The sequence below is a fragment of the Dendrobates tinctorius genome, unplaced genomic scaffold (assembly GCF_039654945.1).
Source record: "Dendrobates tinctorius isolate UK_male_01 unplaced genomic scaffold, ASM3965494v1 ptg000129l, whole genome shotgun sequence".
Lineage (NCBI taxonomy): Eukaryota > Metazoa > Chordata > Amphibia > Anura > Dendrobatidae > Dendrobates > Dendrobates tinctorius.
Window position 1 is genome coordinate 17,019,024 of NW_027361797.1, and position 24,406 is coordinate 17,043,429.

The window sequence follows — 24,406 nt, forward strand, 5'->3', positions numbered from 1 at the left end:
ATCTCCATTATCCTCTCGTCACTTTGGTCACAGGAAGCTGTGCCATCGAGCGTGTCACATAGCGCTCAGATATCAGTGGGCCGCACACAATCCACAAGTGTCCAGTGTCCAAAAGTGTACGCAGAGATTCAAAATCTCCATTATCCTCTCGTCACTTTGGTCACAGGCAGCTGTGCCATCGAGCGTGTCACATAGCGCTCAGATATCAGTGGGCCGCACACAATCCACAAGTGTCCACTGTCCACAAGTGTACGCAGAGATTCAAAATCTCCATTATCCTCTCGTCACTTTGGTCACAGGCAGCTGTGCCATCGAGCGTGTCACATAGCGCTCAGATATCAGTGGGCCGCACACAATCCACAAGTGTCCAGTGTCCAAAAGTGTACGCAGAGATTCAAAATCTCCATTATCCTCTCGTCACTTTGGTCACAGGCAGCTGTGCCATCGAGCGTGTCACATAGCGCTCAGATATCAGTGGGCCGCACACAATCCACAAGTGTCCAGTGTCCAAAAGTGTACGCAGAGATTCAAAATCTCCATTATCCTCTCGTCACTTTGGTCACAGGCAGCTGTGCCATCGAGCGTGTCACATAGCGCTCAGATATCAGTGGGCCGCACACAATCCACAAGTGTCCAGTGTCCAAAAGTGTACGCAGAGATTCAAAATCTCCATTATCCTCTCGTCACTTTGGTCACAGGCAGCTGTGCCATCGAGCGTGTCACATAGCGCTCAGATATCAGTGGGCCGCACACAATCCACAAGTGTCCACTGTCCAAAAGTGTACGCAGAGATTCAAAATCTCCATTATCCTCTCGTCACTTTGATCACAGGCAGCTGTGCCATCGAGCGTGTCACATAGCGCTCAGATATCAGTGGGCCGCACACAATCCACAAGTGTCCACTGTCCACAAGTGTACGCAGAGATTCAAAATCTCCATTATCCTCTCGTTACTTTGGTCACAGGCAGCTGTGCCATCGAGCGTGTCACATAGCGCTCAGATATCAGTGGGCCGCACACAATCCACAAGTGTCCACTGTCCAAAAGTGTACGCAGAGATTCAAAATCTCCATTATCCTCTCGTCACTTTGGTCACAGGCAGCTGTGCCATCGAGCGTGTCACATAGCGCTCAGATATCAGTGGGCCGCACACAATCCACAAGTGTCCAGTGTCCAAAAGTGTACGCAGAGATTCAAAATCTCCATTATCCTCTCGTCACTTTGGTCACAGGCAGCTGTGCCATCGAGCGTGTCACATAGCGCTCAGATATCAGTGGGCCGCACACAATCCACAAGTGTCCAGTGTCCAAAAGTGTACGCAGAGATTCAAAATCTCCATTATCCTCTCGTCACTTTGGTCACAGGCAGCTGTGCCATCGAGCATGTCACATAGCGCTCAGATATCAGTGGGCCGCACACAATCCACAAGTGTCCAGTGTCCAAAAGTGTACGCAGAGATTCAAAATCTCCATTATCCTCTCGTCACTTTGGTCACAGGCAGCTGTGCCATCGAGCGTGTCACATAGCGCTCAGATATCAGTGGGCCGCACACAATCCACAAGTGTTCACTGTCCACAAGTGTACGCAGAGATTCAAAATCTCCATTATCCTCTCGTCACTTTGGTCACAGGCAGCTGTGCCATCGAGCGTGTCACATAGCGCTCAGATATCAGGGGGCCGCAGACAATCCACAAGTGTCCAGTGTCCAAAAGTGTACGCAGAGATTCAAAATCTCCATTATCCTCTCATCACTTTGGTCACAGGCAGCTGTGCCATCGAGCGTGTCACATAGCGCTCAGATATCAGTGGGCCGCACACAATCCACAAGTGTCTAGTGTCCAAAAGTGTACGCAGAGATTCAAAATCTCCATTATCCTCTCGTCACTTTGGTCACAGGCAGCTGTGCCATCGAGCGTGTCACATAGCGCTCAGATATCAGTGGGCCGCACACAATCCACAAGTGTCCAGTGTCCAAAAGTGTACGCAGAGATTCAAAATCTCCATTATCCTCTCGTCACTTTGGTCACAGGCAGCTGTGCCATCGAGCGTGTCACATAGCGCTCAGATATCAGTGGGCCGCACACAATCCACAAGTGTCCAGTGTCCAAAAGTGTACGCAGAGATTCAAAATCTCCATTATCCTCTCGTCACTTTGGTCACAGGCAGCTGTGCCATCGAGCGTGTCACATAGCGCTCAGATATCAGTGGGCCGCACACAATCCACAAGTGTCCACTGTCCACAAGTGTACGCAGAGATTCAAAATCTCCATTATCCTCTCGTCACTTTGGTCACAGGCAGCTGTGCCATCGAGCGTGTCACATAGCGCTCAGATATCAGTGGGCCGCACACAATCCACAAGTGTCCACTGTCCAAAAGTGTACGCAGAGATTCAAAATCTCCATTATCCTCTCGTCACTTTGGTCACAGGCAGCTGTGCCATCGAGCGTGTCACATAGCGCTCAGATATCAGTGGGCCGCACACAATCCACAAGTGTCCAGTGTCCAAAAGTGTACGCAGAGATTCAAAATCTCCATTATCCTCTCGTCACTTTGGTCACAGGCAGCTGTGCCATCGAGCGTGTCACATAGCGCTCAGATATCAGTGGGCCGCACACAATCCACAAGTGTCCAGTGTCCAAAAGTGTACGCAGAGATTCAAAATCTCCATTATCCTCTCGTCACTTTGGTCACAGGCAGCTGTGCCATCGAGCGTGTCACATAGCGCTCAGATATCAGTGGGCCGCACACAATCCACAAGTGTCCACTGTCCAAAAGTGTACGCAGAGATTCAAAATCTCCATTATCCTCTCGTCACTTTGATCACAGGCAGCTGTGCCTTCGAGCGTGTCACATAGCGCTCAGATATCAGTGGGCCGCACACAATCCACAAGTGTCCACTGTCCACAAGTGTACGCAGAGATTCAAAATCTCCATTATCCTCTCGTTACTTTGGTCACAGGCAGCTGTGCCATCGAGCGTGTCACATAGCGCTCAGATATCAGTGGGCCGCACACAATCCACAAGTGTCCACTGTCCAAAAGTGTACGCAGAGATTCAAAATCTCCATTATCCTCTCGTCACTTTGGTCACAGGCAGCTGTGCCATCGAGCGTGTCACATAGCGCTCAGATATCAGTGGGCCGCACACAATCCACAAGTGTCCAGTGTCCAAAAGTGTACGCAGAGATTCAAAATCTCCATTATCCTCTCGTCACTTTGGTCACAGGCAGCTGTGCCATCGAGCGTGTCACATAGCGCTCAGATATCAGTGGGCCGCACACAATCCACAAGTGTCCAGTGTCCAAAAGTGTACGCCGAGATTCAAAATCTCCATTATCCTCTCGTCACTTTGGTCACAGGCAGCTGTGCCATCGAGCGTGTCACATAGCGCTCAGATATCAGTGGGCCGCACACAATCCACAAGTGTCCAGTGTCCAAAAGTGTACGCAGAGATTCAAAATCTCCATTATCCTCTCGTCACTTTGGTCACAGGCAGCTGTGCCATCGAGCGTGTCACATAGTGCTCAGATATCAGTGGGCCGCACACAATCCACAAGTGTTCACTGTCCACAAGTGTACGCAGAGATTCAAAATCTCCATTATCCTCTCGTCACTTTGGTCACAGGCAGCTGTGCCATCGAGCGTGTCACATAGCGCTCAGATATCAGGGGGCCGCAGACAATCCACAAGTGTCCAGTGTCCAAAAGTGTACGCAGAGATTCAAAATCTTCATTATCCTCTCGTCACTTTGGTCACAGGCAGCTGTGCCATCGAGCGTGTCACATAGCGCTCAGATATCAGTGGGCCGCACACAATCCACAAGTGTCTAGTGTCCAAAAGTGTACGCAGAGATTCAAAATCTCCATTATCCTCTCGTCACTTTGGTCACAGGCAGCTGTGCCATCGAGCGTGTCACATAGCGCTCAGATATCAGTGGGCCGCACACAATCCACAAGTGTCCAGTGTCCAAAAGTGTACGCAGAGATTCAAAATCTCCATTATCCTCTCGTCACTTTGGTCACAGGCAGCTGTGCCATCGAGCGTGTCACATAGCGCTCAGATATCAGTGGGCCACACACAATCCACAAGTGTCCAGTGTCCAAAAGTGTACGCAGAGATTCAAAATCTCCATTATCCTCTCGACACTTTGGTCACAGGCAGCTGTGCCATCGAGCGTGTCACATAGCGCTCAGATATCAGTGGGCCGCACACAATCCACAAGTGTCCAGTGTCCAAAAGTGTACGCAGAGATTCAAAATCTCCATTATCCTCTCGTCACTTTGGTCACAGGCAGCTGTGCCATCGAGCGTGTCACATAGCGCTCAGATATCAGTGGGCCGCACACAATCCACAAGTGTCCAGTGTCCAAAAGTGTACACAGAGATTCAAAATCTCCATTATCCTCTCGTCACTTTGGTCACAGGCAGCTGTGCCATCGAGCGTGTCACATAGCGCTCAGATATCAGTGGGCCGCACACAATCCACAAGTGTCCACTGTCCAAAAGTGTACGCAGAGATTCAAAATCTCCATTATCCTCTCGTCACTTTGATCACAGGCAGCTGTGCCTTCGAGCGTGTCACATAGCGCTCAGATATCAGTGGGCCGCACACAATCCACAAGTGTCCACTGTCCACAAGTGTACGCAGAGATTCAAAATCTCCATTATCCTCTCGTTACTTTGGTCACAGGCAGCTGTGCCATCGAGCGTGTCACATAGCGCTCAGATATCAGTGGGCCGCACACAATCCACAAGTGTCCACTGTCCAAAAGTGTACGCAGAGATTCAAAATCTCCATTATCCTCTCGTCACTTTGGTCACAGGCAGCTGTGCCATCGAGCGTGTCACATAGCGCTCAGATATCAGTGGGCCGCACACAATCCACAAGTGTCCAGTGTCCAAAAGTGTACGCAGAGATTCAAAATCTCCATTATCCTCTCGTCACTTTGGTCACAGGCAGCTGTGCCATCGAGCGTGTCACATAGCGCTCAGATATCAGTGGGCCGCACACAATCCACAAGTGTCCAGTGTCCAAAAGTGTACGCAGAGATTCAAAATCTCCATTATCCTCTCGTCACTTTGGTCACAGGCAGCTGTGCCATCGAGCGTGTCACATAGCGCTCAGATATCAGTGGGCCGCACACAATCCACAAGTGTCCAGTGTCCAAAAGTGTACGCAGAGATTCAAAATCTCCATTATCCTCTCGTCAATTTGGTCACAGGCAGCTGTGCCATCGAGCGTGTCACATAGCGCTCAGATATCAGTGGGCCGCACACAATCCACAAGTGTTCACTGTCCACAAGTGTACGCAGAGATTCAAAATCTCCATTATCCTCTCGTCACTTTGGTCACAGGCAGCTGTGCCATCGAGCGTGTCACATAGCGCTCAGATATCAGGGGGCCGCAGACAATCCACAAGTGTCCAGTGTCCAAAAGTGTACGCAGAGATTCAAAATCTCCATTATCCTCTCGTCACTTTGGTCACAGGCAGCTGTGCCATCGAGCGTGTCACATAGCGCTCAGATATCAGTGGGCCGCACACAATCCACAAGTGTCTAGTGTCCAAAAGTGTACGCAGAGATTCAAAATCTCCATTATCCTCTCGTCACTTTGGTCACAGGCAGCTGTGCCATCGAGCGTGTCACATAGCGCTCAGATATCAGTGGGCCGCACACAATCCACAAGTGTCCAGTGTCCAAAAGTGTACGCAGAGATTCAAAATCTCCATTATCCTCTCGTCACTTTGGTCACAGGCAGCTGTGCCATCGAGCGTGTCACATAGCGCTCAGATATCAGTGGGCCACACACAATCCACAAGTGTCCAGTGTCCAAAAGTGTACGCAGAGATTCAAAATCTCCATTATCCTCTCGTCACTTTGGTCACAGGCAGCTGTGCCATCGAGCGTGTCACATAGCGCTCAGATATCAGTGGGCCGCACACAATCCACAAGTGTCTAGTGTCCAAAAGTGTACGCAGAGATTCAAAATCTCCATTATCCTCTCGTCACTTTGGTCACAGGCAGCTGTGCCATCGAGCGTGTCACATAGCGCTCAGATATCAGTGGGCCGCACACAATCCACAAGTGTCCAGTGTCCAAAAGTGTACGCAGAGATTCAAAATCTCCATTATCCTCTCGTCACTTTGGTCACAGGCAGCTGTGCCATCGAGCGTGTCACATAGCGCTCAGATATCAGTGGGCCACACACAATCCACAAGTGTCCAGTGTCCAAAAGTGTACGCAGAGATTCAAAATCTCCATTATCCTCTCGTCACTTTGGTCACAGGCAGCTGTGCCATCGAGCGTGTCACATAGCGCTCAGATATCAGTGGGCCGCACACAATCCACAAGTGTCCAGTGTCCAAAAGTGTACGCAGAGATTCAAAATCTCCATTATCCTCTCGTCACTTTGGTCACAGGCAGCTGTGCCATCGAGCGTGTCACATAGCGCTCAGACATCAGTGGGCCGCACACAATCCACAAGTGTCCACTGTCCACAAGTGTACGCAGAGATTCAAAATCTCCATTATCCTCTCGTCACTTTGGTCACAGGCAGCTGTGCCATCGAGCGTGTCACATAGCGCTCAGATATCAGTGGGCCGCACACAATCCACAAGTGTCCAGTGTCCAAAAGTGTACACAGAGATTCAAAATCTCCATTATCCTCTCGTCACTTTGGTCACAGGCAGCTGTGCCATCGAGCGTGTCACATAGCGCTCAGATATCAGTGGGCCGCACACAATCCACAAGTGTCCACTGTCCAAAAGTGTACGCAGAGATTCAAAATCTCCATTATCCTCTCGTCACTTTGATCACAGGCAGCTGTGCCTTCGAGCGTGTCACCTAGCGCTCAGATATCAGTGGGCCGCACACAATCCACAAGTGTCCACTGTCCACAAGTGTACGCAGAGATTCAAAATCTCCATTATCCTCTCGTTACTTTGGTCACAGGCAGCTGTGCCATCGAGCGTGTCACATAGCGCTCAGATATCAGTGGGCCGCACACAATCCACAAGTGTCCAGTGTCCAAAAGTGTACGCAGAGATTCAAAATCTCCATTATCCTCTCGTCACTTTGGTCACAGGCAGCTGTGCCATCGAGCGTGTCACATAGCGCTCAGATATCAGTGGGCCGCACACAATCCACAAGTGTCCAGTGTCCAAAAGTGTACGCAGAGATTCAAAATCTCCATTATCCTCTCGTCACTTTGGTCACAGGCAGCTGTGCCATCGAGCGTGTCACATAGCGCTCAGATATCAGTGGGCCGCACACAATCCACAAGTGTCCAGTGTCCAAAAGTGTACGCAGAGATTCAAAATCTCCATTATCCTCTCGTCACTTTGGTCACAGGCAGCTGTGCCATCGAGCGTGTCACATAGCGCTCAGATATCAGTGGGCCGCACACAATCCACAAGTGTCCAGTGTCCAAAAGTGTACGCAGAGATTCAAAATCTCCATTATCCTCTCGTCACTTTGGTCACAGGCAGCTGTGCCATCGAGCGTGTCACATAGCGCTCAGATATCAGTGGGCCGCACACAATCCACAAGTGTTCACTGTCCACAAGTGTACGCAGAGATTCAAAATCTCCATTATCCTCTCGTCACTTTGGTCACAGGCAGCTGTGCCATCGAGCGTGTCACATAGCGCTCAGATATCAGTGGGCCACACACAATCCACAAGTGTCCAGTGTCCAAAAGTGTACGCAGAGATTCAAAATCTCCATTATCCTCTCGTCACTTTGGTCACAGGCAGCTGTGCCATCGAGCGTGTCACATAGCGCTCAGATATCAGTGGGCCGCACACAATCCACAAGTGTCTAGTGTCCAAAAGTGTACGCAGAGATTCAAAATCTCCATTATCCTCTCGTCACTTTGGTCACAGGCAGCTGTGCCATCGAGCGTGTCACATAGCGCTCAGATATCAGTGGGCCGCACACAATCCACAAGTGTCCAGTGTCCAAAAGTGTACGCAGAGATTCAAAATCTCCATTATCCTCTCGTCACTTTGGTCACAGGCAGCTGTGCCATCGAGCGTTTCACATAGCGCTCAGATATCAGTGGGCCGCACACAATCCACAAGTGTCCAGTGTCCAAAAGTGTACGCAGAGATTCAAAATCTCCATTATCCTCTCGTCACTTTGGTCACAGGCAGCTGTGCCATCGAGCGTGTCACATAGCGCTCAGATATCAGTGGGCCACACACAATCCACAAGTGTCCAGTGTCCAAAAGTGTACGCAGAGATTCAAAATCTCCATTATCCTCTCGTCACTTTGGTCACAGGCAGCTGTGCCATCGAGCGTGTCACATAGCGCTCAGATATCAGTGGGCCGCACACAATCCACAAGTGTCTAGTGTCCAAAAGTGTACGCAGAGATTCAAAATCTCCATTATCCTCTCGTCACTTTGGTCACAGGCAGCTGTGCCATCGAGCGTGTCACATAGCGCTCAGATATCAGTGGGCCGCACACAATCCACAAGTGTCCAGTGTCCAAAAGTGTACGCAGAGATTCAAAATCTCCATTATCCTCTCGTCACTTTGGTCACAGGCAGCTGTGCCATCGAGCGTTTCACATAGCGCTCAGATATCAGTGGGCCGCACACAATCCACAAGTGTCCAGTGTCCAAAAGTGTACGCAGAGATTCAAAATCTCCATTATCCTCTCGTCACTTTGGTCACAGGCAGCTGTGCCATCGAGCGTGTCACATAGCGCTCAGATATCAGTGGGCCGCACACAATCCACAAGTGTCCAGTGTCCAAAAGTGTACGCAGAGATTCAAAATCTCCATTATCCTCTCGTCACTTTGGTCACAGGCAGCTGTGCCATCGAGCGTGTCACATAGCGCTCAGATATCAGTGGGCCACACACAATCCACAAGTGTCCAGTGTCCAAAAGTGCACGCAGAGATTCAAAATCTCCATTATCCTCTCATCACTTTGGTCACAGGCAGCTGTGCCATCGAGCGTGTCACATAGCGCTCAGATATCAGTGGGCCGCACACAATCCACAAGTGTCCAGTGTCCAAAAGTGTACGCAGAGATTCAAAATCTCCATTATCCTCTTGTCACTTTGGTCACAGGCAGCTGTGCCATCGAGCGTGTCACATAGCGCTCAGATATCAGTGGGCCGCACACAATCCACAAGTGTCCAGTGTCCACAAGTGTACGCAGAGATTCAAAATCTCCATTATCCTCTCGTCACTTTGGTCACAGGCAGCTGTGCCATCGAGCGTGTCACATAGCGCTCAGATATCAGTGGGCCGCACACAATCCACAAGTGTCCAGTGTCCAAAAGTGTACGCAGAGATTCAAAATCTCCATTATCCTCTCATCACTTTGGTCACAGGCAGCTGTGCCATCGAGCGTGTCACATAGCGCTCAGATATCAGTGGGCCGCACACAATCCACAAGTGTCCAGTGTCCAAAAGTGTATGCAGAGATTCAAAATCTCCATTATCCTCTCGTCACTTTGGTCACAGGCAGCTGTGCCATCGAGCGTGTCACATAGCGCTCAGATATCAGTGGGCTGCACACAATCCACAAGTGTCCACTGTCCACAAGTGTACGCAGAGATTCAAAATCTCCATTATCCTCTCGTCACTTTGGTCACAGGCAGCTGTGCCATCGAGCGTGTCACATAGCGCTCAGATATCAGTGGGCCGCACACAATCCACAAGTGTCCAGTGTCCAAAAGTGTACGCAGAGATTCAAAATCTCCATTATCCTCTCGTCACTTTGGTCACAGGCAGCTGTGCCATCGAGCGTGTCACATAGCGCTCAGATATCAGTGGGCCGCACACAATCCACAAGTGTCCAGTGTCCAAAAGTGTACGCAGAGATTCAAAATCTCCATTATCCTCTCGTCACTTTGGTCACAGGCAGCTGTGCCATCGAGCGTGTCACATAGCGCTCAGATATCAGTGGGCCGCACACAATCCACAAGTGTCCACTGTCCAAAAGTGTACGCAGAGATTCAAAATCTCCATTATCCTCTCGTCACTTTGGTCACAGGAAGCTGTGCCATCGAGCGTGTCACATAGCGCTCAGATATCAGTGGGCCGCACACAATCCACAAGTGTCCAGTGTCCAAAAGTGTACGCAGAGATTCAAAATCTCCATTATCCTCTCGTCACTTTGGTCACAGGCAGCTGTGCCATCGAGCGTGTCACATAGCGCTCAGATATCAGTGGGCCGCACACAATCCACAAGTGTCCACAGTCCACAAGTGTACGCAGAGATTCAAAATCTCCATTATCCTCTCGTCACTTTGGTCACAGGCAGCTGTGCCATCGAGCGTGTCACATAGCGCTCAGATATCAGTGGGCCGCACACAATCCACAAGTGTCCAGTGTCCAAAAGTGTACGCAGAGATTCAAAATCTCCATTATCCTCTCGTCACTTTGGTCACAGGCAGCTGTGCCATCGAGCGTGTCACATAGCGCTCAGATATCAGTGGGCCGCACACAATCCACAAGTGTCCAGTGTCCAAAAGTGTACGCAGAGATTCAAAATCTCCATTATCCTCTCGTCACTTTGGTCACAGGCAGCTGTGCCATCGAGCGTGTCACATAGCGCTCAGATATCAGTGGGCCGCACACAATCCACAAGTGTCCAGTGTCCAAAAGTGTACGCAGAGATTCAAAATCTCCATTATCCTCTCGTCACTTTGGTCACAGGCAGCTGTGCCATCGAGCGTGTCACATAGCGCTCAGATATCAGTGGGCCGCACACAATCCACAAGTGTCCACTGTCCAAAAGTGTACGCAGAGATTCAAAATCTCCATTATCCTCTCGTCACTTTGATCACAGGCAGCTGTGCCATCGAGCGTGTCACATAGCGCTCAGATATCAGTGGGCCGCACACAATCCACAAGTGTCCACTGTCCACAAGTGTACGCAGAGATTCAAAATCTCCATTATCCTCTCGTTACTTTGGTCACAGGCAGCTGTGCCATCGAGCGTGTCACATAGCGCTCAGATATCAGTGGGCCGCACACAATCCACAAGTGTCCACTGTCCAAAAGTGTACGCAGAGATTCAAAATCTCCATTATCCTCTCGTCACTTTGGTCACAGGCAGCTGTGCCATCGAGCGTGTCACATAGCGCTCAGATATCAGTGGGCCGCACACAATCCACAAGTGTCCAGTGTCCAAAAGTGTACGCAGAGATTCAAAATCTCCATTATCCTCTCGTCACTTTGGTCACAGGCAGCTGTGCCATCGAGCGTGTCACATAGCGCTCAGATATCAGTGGGCCGCACACAATCCACAAGTGTCCAGTGTCCAAAAGTGTACGCAGAGATTCAAAATCTCCATTATCCTCTCGTCACTTTGGTCACAGGCAGCTGTGCCATCGAGCATGTCACATAGCGCTCAGATATCAGTGGGCCGCACACAATCCACAAGTGTCCAGTGTCCAAAAGTGTACGCAGAGATTCAAAATCTCCATTATCCTCTCGTCACTTTGGTCACAGGCAGCTGTGCCATCGAGCGTGTCACATAGCGCTCAGATATCAGTGGGCCGCACACAATCCACAAGTGTTCACTGTCCACAAGTGTACGCAGAGATTCAAAATCTCCATTATCCTCTCGTCACTTTGGTCACAGGCAGCTGTGCCATCGAGCGTGTCACATAGCGCTCAGATATCAGGGGGCCGCAGACAATCCACAAGTGTCCAGTGTCCAAAAGTGTACGCAGAGATTCAAAATCTCCATTATCCTCTCGTCACTTTGGTCACAGGCAGCTGTGCCATCGAGCGTGTCACATAGCGCTCAGATATCAGTGGGCCGCACACAATCCACAAGTGTCTAGTGTCCAAAAGTGTACGCAGAGATTCAAAATCTCCATTATCCTCTCGTCACTTTGGTCACAGGCAGCTGTGCCATCGAGCGTGTCACATAGCGCTCAGATATCAGTGGGCCGCACACAATCCACAAGTGTCCAGTGTCCAAAAGTGTACGCAGAGATTCAAAATCTCCATTATCCTCTCGTCACTTTGGTCACAGGCAGCTGTGCCATCGAGCGTGTCACATAGCGCTCAGATATCAGTGGGCCGCACACAATCCACAAGTGTCCAGTGTCCAAAAGTGTACGCAGAGATTCAAAATCTCCATTATCCTCTCGTCACTTTGGTCACAGGCAGCTGTGCCATCGAGCGTGTCACATAGCGCTCAGATATCAGTGGGCCGCACACAATCCACAAGTGTCCACTGTCCACAAGTGTACGCAGAGATTCAAAATCTCCATTATCCTCTCGTCACTTTGGTCACAGGCAGCTGTGCCATCGAGCGTGTCACATAGCGCTCAGATATCAGTGGGCCGCACACAATCCACAAGTGTCCAGTGTCCAAAAGTGTACGCAGAGATTCAAAATCTCCATTATCCTCTCGTCACTTTGGTCACAGGCAGCTGTGCCATCGAGCGTGTCACATAGCGCTCAGATATCAGTGGGCCGCACACAATCCACAAGTGTCCAGTGTCCAAAAGTGTACGCAGAGATTCAAAATCTCCATTATCCTCTCGTCACTTTGGTCACAGGCAGCTGTGCCATCGAGCGTGTCACATAGCGCTCAGATATCAGTGGGCCGCACACAATCCACAAGTGTCCAGTGTCCAAAAGTGTACGCAGAGATTCAAAATCTCCATTATCCTCTCGTCACTTTGGTCACAGGCAGCTGTGCCATCGAGCGTGTCACATAGCGCTCAGATATCAGTGGGCCGCACACAATCCACAAGTGTCCACTGTCCAAAAGTGTACGCAGAGATTCAAAATCTCCATTATCCTCTCGTCACTTTGGTCACAGGCAGCTGTGCCATCGAGCGTGTCACATAGCGCTCAGATATCTGTGGGCCGCTCACAATCCACAAGTGTCCAGTGTCCAAAAGTGTACGCAGAGATTCAAAATCTCCATTATCCTCTCGTCACTTTGGTCACAGGCAGCTGTGCCATCGAGCGTGTCACATAGCACTCAGATATCAGTGGGCCGCACACAATCCACAAGTGTCCAGTGTCCAAAAGTGTACGCAGAGATTTAAAATCTCCATTATCCTCTCGTCACTTTGGTCACAGGCAGCTGTGCCATCGAGCGTGTCACATAGCGCTCAGATATCAGTGGGCCGCACACAATCCACAAGTGTCCACTGTCCACAAGTGTACGCAGAGATTCAAAATCTCCATTATCCTCTCGTCACTTTGGTCACAGGCAGCTGTGCCATCGAGCGTGTCACATAGCGCTCAGATATCAGTGGGCCGCACACAATCCACAAGTGTCCACTGTCCAAAAGTGTACGCAGAGATTCAAAATCTCCATTATCCTCTCGTCACTTTGGTCACAGGCAGCTGTGCCATCGAGCGTGTCACATAGCGCTCAGATATCAGTGGGCCGCACACAATCCACAAGTGTCCAGTGTCCAAAAGTGTACGCAGAGATTCAAAATCTCCATTATCCTCTCGTCACTTTGGTCACAGGCAGCTGTGCCATCGAGCGTGTCACATAGCGCTCAGATATCAGTGGGCCGCACACAATCCACAAGTGTCCACTGTCCACAAGTGTACGCAGAGATTCAAAATCTCCATTATCCTCTCGTCACTTTGGTCACAGGCAGCTGTGCCATCGAGCGTGTCACATAGCGCTCAGATATCAGTGGGCCGCACACAATCCACAAGTGTCCACTGTCCAAAAGTGTACGCAGAGATTCAAAATCTCCATTATCCTCTCGTCACTTTGGTCACAGGCAGCTGTGCCATCGAGCGTGTCACATAGCGCTCAGATATCAGTGGGCCGCACACAATCCACAAGTGTCCAGTGTCCAAAAGTGTTCGCAGAGATTCAAAATCTCCATTATCCTCTCGTCACTTTGGTCACAGGCAGCTGTGCCATCGAGCGTGTCACATAGCTCTCAGATATCAGTGGGCCGCACACAATCCACAAGTGTCCAGTGTCCAAAAGTGTACGCAGAGATTCAAAATCTCCATTATCCTCTCGTCACTTTGGTCACAGGCAGCTGTGCCATCGAGCGTGTCACATAGCGCTCAGATATCAGTGGGCCGCACACAATGCACAAGTGTCCAGTGTCCAAAAGTGTACGCAGAGATTCAAAATCTCCATTATCCTCTCGTCACTTTGGTCACAGGCAGCTGTGCCATCGAGCGTGTCACATAGCGCTCAGATATCAGTGGGCCGCACACAATCCACAAGTGTCCACTGTCCACAAGTGTACGCAGAGATTCAAAATCTCCATTATCCTCTCGTCACTTTGGTCACAGGCAGCTGTGCCATCGAGCGTGTCACATAGCGCTCAGATATCAGTGGGCCGCACACAATCCACAAGTGTCCAGTGTCCAAAAGTGTACGCAGAGATTTAAAATCTCCATTATCCTCTCGTCACTTTGGTCACAGGCAGCTGTGCCATCGAGCGTGTCACATAGCGCTCAGATATCAGTGGGCCGCACACAATCCACAAGTGTCCACTGTCCACAAGTGTACGCAGAGATTCAAAATCTCCATTATCCTCTCGTCACTTTGGTCACAGGCAGCTGTGCCATCGAGCGTGTCACATAGCGCTCAGATATCAGTGGGCCGCACACAATCCACAAGTGTCCACTGTCCAAAAGTGTACGCAGAGATTCAAAATCTCCATTATCCTCTCGTCACTTTGGTCACAGGCAGCTGTGCCATCGAGCGTGTCACATAGCGCTCAGATATCAGTGGGCCGCACACAATCCACAAGTGTCCAGTGTCCAAAAGTGTACGCAGAGATTCAAAATCTCCATTATCCTCTCGTCACTTTGGTCACAGGCAGCTGTGCCATCGAGCGTGTCACATAGCGCTCAGATATCAGTGGGCCGCACACAATCCACAAGTGTCCACTGTCCACAAGTGTACGCAGAGATTCAAAATCTCCATTATCCTCTCGTCACTTTGGTCACAGGCAGCTGTGCCATCGAGCGTGTCACATAGCGCTCAGATATCAGTGGGCCGCACACAATCCACAAGTGTCCACTGTCCAAAAGTGTACGCAGAGATTCAAAATCTCCATTATCCTCTCGTCACTTTGGTCACAGGCAGCTGTGCCATCGAGCGTGTCACATAGCGCTCAGATATCAGTGGGCCGCACACAATCCACAAGTGTCCAGTGTCCAAAAGTGTTCGCAGAGATTCAAAATCTCCATTATCCTCTCGTCACTTTCGTCACAGGCAGCTGTGCCATCGAGCGTGTCACATAGCTCTCAGATATCAGTGGGCCGCACACAATCCACAAGTGTCCAGTGTCCAAAAGTGTACGCAGAGATTCAAAATCTCCATTATCCTCTCGTCACTTTGGTCACAGGCAGCTGTGCCATCGAGCGTGTCACATAGCGCTCAGATATCAGTGGGCCGCACACAATGCACAAGTGTCCAGTGTCCAAAAGTGTACGCAGAGATTCAAAATCTCCATTATCCTCTCGTCACTTTGGTCACAGGCAGCTGTGCCATCGAGCGTGTCACATAGCGCTCAGATATCAGTGGGCCGCACACAATCCACAAGTGTCCACTGTCCACAAGTGTACGCAGAGATTCAAAATCTCCATTATCCTCTCGTCACTTTGGTCACAGGCAGCTGTGCCATCGAGCGTGTCACATAGCGCTCAGATATCAGTGGGCCGCACACAATCCACAAGTGTCCAGTGTCCAAAAGTGTACGCAGAGATTCAAAATCTCCATTATCCTCTCGTCACTTTGGTCACAGGCAGCTGTGCCATCGAGCGTGTCACATAGCGCTCAGATATCAGTGGGCCGCACACAATCCACAAGTGTCCAGTGTCCAAAAGTGTACGCAGAGATTCAAAATCTCCATTATCCTCTAGTCATTTTGGTCACAGGCAGCTGTTCCATCGAGCGTGTCACATGGCGCTCAGATATCAGTGGGCCGCACACAATCCACAAGTGTCCAGTGTCCAAAAGTGTACGCAGAGATTCAAAATCTCCATTATCCTCTCGTCACTTTGGTCACAGGCAGCTGTGCCATCGAGCGTGTCACATAGCGCTCAGATATCAGTGGGCCGCACACAATCCACAAGTGTCCACTGTCCACAAGTGTACGCAGAGATTCAAAATCTCCATTATCCTCTCGTCACTTTGGTCACAGGCAGCTGTGCCATCGAGCGTGTCACATAGCGCTCAGATATCAGTGGGCCGCACACAATCCACAAGTGTCCAGTGTCCAAAAGTGTACGCAGAGATTCAAAATCTCCATTATCCTCTCGTCACTTTGGTCACAGGCAGCTGTGCCATCGAGCGTGTCACATAGCGCTCAGATATCAGTGGGCCGCACACAATCCACAAGTGTCCAGTGTCCAAAAGTGTACGCAGAGATTCAAAATCTCCATTATCCTCTCGTCACTTTGGTCACAGGCAGCTGTGCCATCGAGCGTGTCACATAGCGCTCAGATATCAGTGGGCCACACACAATCCACAAGTGTCCACTGTCCAAAAGTGTACGCAGAGATTCAAAATCTCCATTATCCTCTCGTCACTTTGGTCACAGGCAGCTGTGCCATCGAGTGTGTCACATAGCGCTCAGATATCAGTGGGCCGCACACAATCCACAAGTGTCCAGTGTCCAAAAGTGTACGCAGAGATTCAAAATCTCCATTATCCTCTCGTCACTTTGGTCACAGGCAGCTGTGCCATCGAGCGTGTCACATAGCGCTCAGATATCAGTGGGCCGCACACAATCCACAAGTGTCCACTGTCCAAAGTGTACGCAGAGATTCAAAATCTCCATTATCCTCTCGTCACTTTGGTCACAGGCAGCTGTGCCATCGAGCGTGTCACATAGCGCTCAGATATCAATGGGCCGCACACAATCCACAATTGTCCAGTGTCCAAAAGTGTACGCAGAGATTCAAAATCTCCATTATCCTCTCGTCACTTTGGTCACAGGCAGCTGTGCCATCGAGCGTGTCACATAGCGCTCAGATATCAGTGGGCCGCACACAATCCACAAGTGTCCAGTGTCCAAAAGTGTACGCAGAGATTCAAAATCTCCATTATATATATAGTTTGTTGGATTTTGTCTACATTTCTACCAAAAATGAGGAAGGCTGGTGGAAGAGGCCGTGGAATTGGACGGGGGTTGGCAGCTGGTAATGATGGTGTTGGTGGTGGATCTGATGGTAGTGGCAAGAGCAAAATAGGACCGAATGCAGGAGGTGCTGACCCTGCGTCATCGTCTGGCTACATAAGTCCTCGAACGCTTATTTTTCTAGGAGTTGGCAAACCGCTTTTAAAGGCAGAGCATCAGGAAAAAGTTTTGTCTTACATTGCTGACTCAGCCTCCAGCTCTATCGCCTCCTCTTCTTCAGTTGTAAAAAGTAAAAGCACTGAGTCGTCATTGGAGGCTCATGTTCATGAACCACACCTTTCCTTGTGTCCTTCACCCCAACCAAGATTGAAGGATGACGCAGGCCATACTACTGATTACTCCATGGAGCTGTTTTCACATACCATGCCTGGATTATCAAGTCAAATGGTGAATTACCCAGGCCAAGATGAATCTGACATGGAGTGCACTGATGCACAGCCGCTGATGGATGATTCTGCTGGTACATTCACTCAGAGCACTACATTGTCCTCGCAGTGTACAGAGCCAGATTTTGACCCTGATGAGACTCAGGTGCCCCTTCCCGCACACTATACCACCATACACGGTGACACAGAGAAAGGTGCACATGACATAGAAGAGGAGGTGATGGATGACCCAGTTGTTGACCCAGATTGGCATCCATTGGGGGAAGAGGGTGCTGCTTCCAATAGCTCAGATGAGGAGCATCCACAGCAGACATCGACATCGCAACAGCTGTTATCTGGCAGGCCCGGAGCACTCCAAAGACAGGTTCCAAACATCAAAAGAGTTGCTGGACAGCTTGTCCAGAGGGTCAAAAGATCACAGCGTGCTAGGCCGCAAAATGTCTGCCAAAGTAGGAAGAGTGCAGTGTGGCACTTTTTTGAACAAAATCCTCATGATCAGGCCAAGGTTATCTGTAAGAAGTGCGCAAAGACCTTTAGCCGAGGGAAAAATCTGAAAAATTTGAATACCAGTTGCATGCTTAGACATTTAACCAGCATGCACTTGCAAGCGTGGACACAACACCAAACCTCAAGTGCCACATGTGCAACTGATCACAACGAAGGTAGTCAGCAACGCTACATTGTTTCCCCCACTGTAAGCCCACCGGTTAGCACAGCAGCAAATGTTGAGGTGTCGTTGCAAGGCCACAGCAGTCAGGGAATCCCACTGTTATATCAACGAAAGACTGATTCTAGGCCATCAGAAAGAACACCAACTCCATCACCATCATCAACCCTCTCTCAGACCGCCCTGTCCACCGCTACTTCCACCATATGCAGCTCTCAAGTCCAGCTCACCCTCCCAGACACTATGAGTAGGTCAAGAAAGTACTCAGTCTCTCATCCGCGTACACTGGGTTTGAACGCTCACATTGCCAAACTAATCTCGTTTGAGATGATGCCCTTTCGGTTGGTGGAAAGCACAGCTTTCCGCGAACTCATGGCCTATGCAGTACCACGCTATGACCTACCCAGTCGCCACTTCTCTCGCAAAGCCATCCCAGCCCTCCACCATCATGTGAAAGACCGCATTGTCCATGCACTCAAGCAGTCAGTGAGCGGAAAGGTGCACCTCACAACTGATGCATGGCCCAGTCGGCATGGCCAGGGCCGTTACGTGTCCATCACTGCGCACTGGGTTAATGTGGTGGATGCAGGGTCCACAGGGGACAGCGGTGGTGGGACAGTGCTGCCTAGCCCACGGTATAGGAAACAGTTGGCTGTAGGCGTTCGACCCTCCTCCTCCTCCTCCTCCTCCAGAAGCGACAGCTCGTCCACAGAGCGCAGTCGTACGAGCACTCCATCTGCAGCTGCCACTGTTGCACACGATGTGTCCCCCTATCGAGCAGCTAGTGGAAAGCGTCAGCAGGCTGTGTTGCAGATGATGTGTTTGGGCAACAGACACACCGCCGAGGTGCTGGCCGAGTACTTGAAGCGACAAACTGAGTCATGGCTGGGCAGTGTACATCTTGAGGCAGGCAAGGTAGTTAGTGATAACGGCCGTAATTTTGTGGCAGCCATAGCCCTTTCAAAACTCAGCCACATACCTTGCTTGGCTCACACCTTGAACCTGGTGGTGCAGTGCTTCCTCAAAAATTATCCGGAGTTAACAGCCCTGCTCCAGAAGGTGCGAAGACTGTGCGCGCACATCCGCCGGTCGCCTGTACACTCCGTTCGTATGCAGAAGCTGCAGCGATTGCTCCACCTTCCCAACCACCGCCTCATTATCGACATTGCAACAAGGTGGAACTCCACCCTGCACATGGTGGAGCGGCTGTGCGAGCAGAGGCAGGCCATAATGCATTTGTGGGAGGATACACGGCCAGGCACTTTGAGAGCAGACATGGAGTTGACAGGCGTGCAGTGGTCGAAGCTGAAAGACCTTTGTAAAGTCCTTCAGTGTTTTGAGGAATGCACACGGCTGGTAAGCGCAGATGACGCCATCCTAAGCATGAGCATCCCACTTATGCGTCTGCTCATGCAAACTTTGACGCACCTTAAGGAGCAGGCGTCTGCAGCCAATGTTGATGAGGAGGAAGAGGAGGAGGGAATCCTTGATGACATTCAGCCATTGTCTGCTCAGGGACCTCTCCTGGACGAGGTGGAGGAAGAAGAGGAGGAGGAGGATGATGGGGATGATTACTTAGGGGAGGAGGATGCATCTCGTGGGGCAAGTGAAAATGTTGGCGTGGCAAGGTCTGGTACAGGGTTTGTGCGTGACTGGAGGGATGTGGATTTGCCAGAAAGTGCTCCTCCACCCAGCACTCGCAGTGTATCATTGACACCGGGAACATTGGCCCACATGTCAGATTATGCCTTGCGGATCCTAAAAAGGGACCCCCGCATTGCCAAAATGATGAACGATGACGACTACTAGTTGGCCAGCATCCTGGATCCACGCTATAAAGGCAAATTACAAAACATCATGCCACAGGAGAACCTTGACCTAATATTGGCTAATAAACAAGCAACTCTGGTAAATCGGTTGCTTGAGGCATTCCCAGCACACAGCAGCGGTGATGGTTCTCACACGAGCCGTACGGGCCGGGGGCAGCTTGGCAGAGGTGTTCGTGGTGCACACAGCAGAAGTGGCGTTGGAGACAGGGGTTTCATGACAATGTTGTGGACTGATTTTTCAAATACCGCTCACACAACTGGTAATACTGCATCGATGGAAAGTGACAGGAGACAGCAGTTGTCAACTATGGTTACAAACTACTTTTCCTCCCATATCGATGTTCTCCCACACAGGTCATTCCCCTTTGACTATTGGGCCGCTAAACTTGACACCTGGCCTGAATTGGCCCAATATGCCTTACAGGAGCTCGCTTGCCCAGCTGCAAGTGTGCTATCGGAAAGAGTCTTCAGTGCAGCTGGATCAATCCTGACAGAAAAAAGGACCCGTCTGTCAACCCAAAATGTGGATCATCTAACCTTCATTAAAATGAACCACGCATGGGTTTCCAAGGATTTTGTCCCACCTTCCCCTGATGACACATAGGGTGACAGAAAAATGGCTTGCTTTGGTCCACCTCTTCCTGGTACTTCACCTATTTCGCCTTTTGCGTCAGTTGAATGTCCAACATCAACATATGCCACTTTCTAAAACTCCCTAACTGTGCTGCCTCCCCCCCCATGGCCGGGGTCACCACCTAGCGCACGACACCGTGCGAGTGCCGTTGCCCTGGACAGGTGGGTAGGCCGACTCTTGGGCGCGGGCACTGGCACAGGGTCCCTCATAGTGCAATCAAGTGTCTCTGATGGCGGTGGTGCACACCCGCCATCAGACACACCGCTGTACTATGAGGGGCCCAGTGCCAGTACCGACGCCCACGAGTGGGCCCCCCTTGCTTGGCCAGGGCCCCAGCATTTGCAATCTTTACCTCTCCCTGCTCCTCCGCTGTGTAATCTGGGCCGTCAAATCCATACTGTGCCTGACACCGTCTGAGCCTGCCTCCTGAGACATATATTTTGAATGTGTACGCTATCCATACATGTTATCCGGGGATACGGTACCCCTTCTAACCTTTGTGCAATGACGTGCAATCCATACTGGGCCTAACACCGTCTGAGCCTGCCTCATGCTGTATAGACATATATTTTGAATGTGTACGCTATCCATACATGTTATCCGGGGATACGGTACCCTTTCTAACCTTTGTGCAATGACGTGCAATCCATACTGGGCCTAACACTGTCTGAGCCTGCCTCATGCTGTATAGACATATATTTTGAATGTGTACGCTATCCATACATGTTATCCGGGGATACGGTACCCTTTCTAACCTTTGTGCAATGACGTGCAATCCATACTGGGCCTAACACCGTCTGAGCCTGCCTCATGCTGTATAGACATATATTTTGAATGTGTACGCTATCCATACATGTTATCCGGGGATACGGTACCCCTTCTAACCTTTGTGCAATAACGTGCAATCCATACTGGGCCTAACACCGTCTGAGCCTGCCTCATGCTGTATAGACATATATTTTGAATGTGTACGCTATCCATACATGTTATCCAGGGATACGGTACCCTTTCTAACCTTTGTGCAATGACGTGCAATCCATACTGGGCATAAAACTGTCTGAGCCTGCCTCATGCTGTATAGACATATATTTTGAATGTGTACACTATCCATACATGTTATCCGGGGATACGGTACCCTTTCTAACCTTTGTGCAATGACGTGCAATCCATACTGGGCCTAACACCGTCTGAGCCTGCCTCATGCTGTATAGACATATATTTTGAATGTGTACGCTATCCATACATGTTATCCGGGGATACGGTACCCCTTCTAACCTTTGTGCAATGACGTGCAATCCATACTGGGCCTAACACCGTCTGAGCCTGCCTCATGCTGTATAGACATATACACTCACTGGCCACTTTATTAGGTACACCATGCTAGTAAGGGGTTGGACCCCCTTTTGCCTTCAGAACTGCCTCAATTCTTCGTGGCAGAGATTCAACAAGGTGCTGGAAGCATTCCTCAGAGATTTTGGACCATATTGACATGATGGCATCACACAGTTGGCGCAGATTTGTCGGCTGCACATCCCTGATGCGAATCTCCCGTTCCACCACATCCCAAAGATGCTCTATTGGATTGAGATCTGGTGACTGAGGAGGCCATTTGAGTACAGTAAACTCATTGTCATGTTCAAGAAACCAATCTGAGATGATTCGAGCTTTATGACATGGCGCATTATCCTGCTGAAAGTAGCCATCAGATGTTGGGTACATTGTGGTCATAAAGGGATGGACATGGTCAGCAACAATACTCAGGTAGGCTGTGGCGTTGCAACGATGCTCAATTGGTACCAAGGGGCCCAAAGAGTGCCCAGAAAAAATTCCCCACACCATGACACCACCACCACCAGCCTGAACCGTTGATACAAGACAGGATGGATCCATGCTTTCATGTTGTTTACGCCAAATTCTGACCCTACCATCCGAATGTCGCAGCAGAAATCGAGACTCATCAGACCAGGCAACGTTTTTCCAATCTTCTACTGTCCAATTTCGATGAGCTTGTGCAAATTTTAGCCTCAGTTTCCTGTTCTTATCTGAGAGGAGTGGTACCCAGTGTGGTCTTCTGCTGCTGTAGCCCATCTGCCTCAAAGTTCGACGCACTGTGCGTTCAGAGATGCTCTTCTGCCTACCTTGGTTGTAACGGGTGGCAATTTGAGTCACTGTTGCCTTTCTATCAGCTTGAACCAGTCTGCCCATTCTCCTCTGACCTCTGGCATCAACATGGCATTTCCGGCCACAGAACTGCCGCTCACTGGATTTTTTTTCTTTTTCGGACCATTCTCTGTAAACCCTAGAGATGGTTGTGCGTGAAAATCCCAGTAGATCAGCAGTTTCTGAAATTCTCAGACCAGCCCTTCTGGCACCAACAATCATGCCACGTTCAAAGGCACTCAAATCACCTTTCTTCCCCATACTGATGCTCGGTTTGAACTGCAGGAGATTGTCTTGACCATGTCTACATGCCTAAATGCACTGAGTTGCCGCCATGTGATTGGCTGATTAGAAATTAAGTCTTAACACACAGTTGGACAGGTGTACCTAATAAAGTGGCCAGTGAGTGTATTTTGAATGTGTACGCTATCCATACATGTTATCCAGGGATACGGTACCCTTTCTAACCTTTGTGCAATGACGTGCAAACCATACTGGGCCTAACACCGTCTGAGCCTGCCTCATGCTGTATAGACATATATTTTGAATGTGTACGCTATCCATACATGTTATCCGGGGATACGGTACCCCTTCTAACCTTTGTGCAATGACGTGCAATCCATACTGGGCCTAACACCCTCTGAGCCTGCCTCATGCTGTATAGACATATATTTTGAATGTGTACGCTATCCATACATGTTATCCAGGGATACGGTACCCCTTCTAACCTTTGTGCAATGACGTGCAATCCATACTGGGCCTAACACCGTCTGAGCCTGCCTCATGCTGTATAGACATATATTTTGAATGTGTACGCTATCCATACATGTTATCCGGGGATACGGTACCCCTTCTAACCTTTGTGCAATGACGTGCAATCCATACTGGGCCTAACACCGTCTGAGCCTGCCTCATGCTGTATAGACATATATTTTGAATGTGTACGCTATCCATACATGTTATCCGGGGATACGGTACCCCTTCTAACCTTTGTGCAATGATGTGCAATCCATACTGGGCCTAACACCGTCTGAGCCTGCCTCATGCTGTATAGACATATATTTTGAATGTGTACGCTATCCATACATGTTATCCAGGGATACGGTACCCCTTCTAACCTTTGTGCAATGACGTGCAATCCATACTGGGCCTAACACCGTCTGAGCCTGCCTCATGCTGTATAGACATATATTTTGAATGTGTACACTATCCATACATGTTATCCGGGGATACGGTACCCCTTCTAACCTTTGTGCAATGACGTGCAATCCATACTGGTCCTAACACCGTCTGAGCCTGCCTCATGCTGTATAGACATATATTTTGAATGTGTACGCTATCCATACATGTTATCCGGGGATACGGTACCCCTTCTAACCTTTGTGCAATGACGTGCAATCCATACTGGGCCTAACACCGTCTAAGCCTGCCTCATGCTGTATAGACATATATTTTGAATGTGTACGCTATCCATACATGTTATCCAGGGATACGGTACCCTTTCTAACCTTTGTGCAATGACGTGCAATCCATACTGGACCTAACACCGTCTGAGCCTGCCTCATGCTGTATAGACATATATTTTGAATGTGTACGCTATCCATA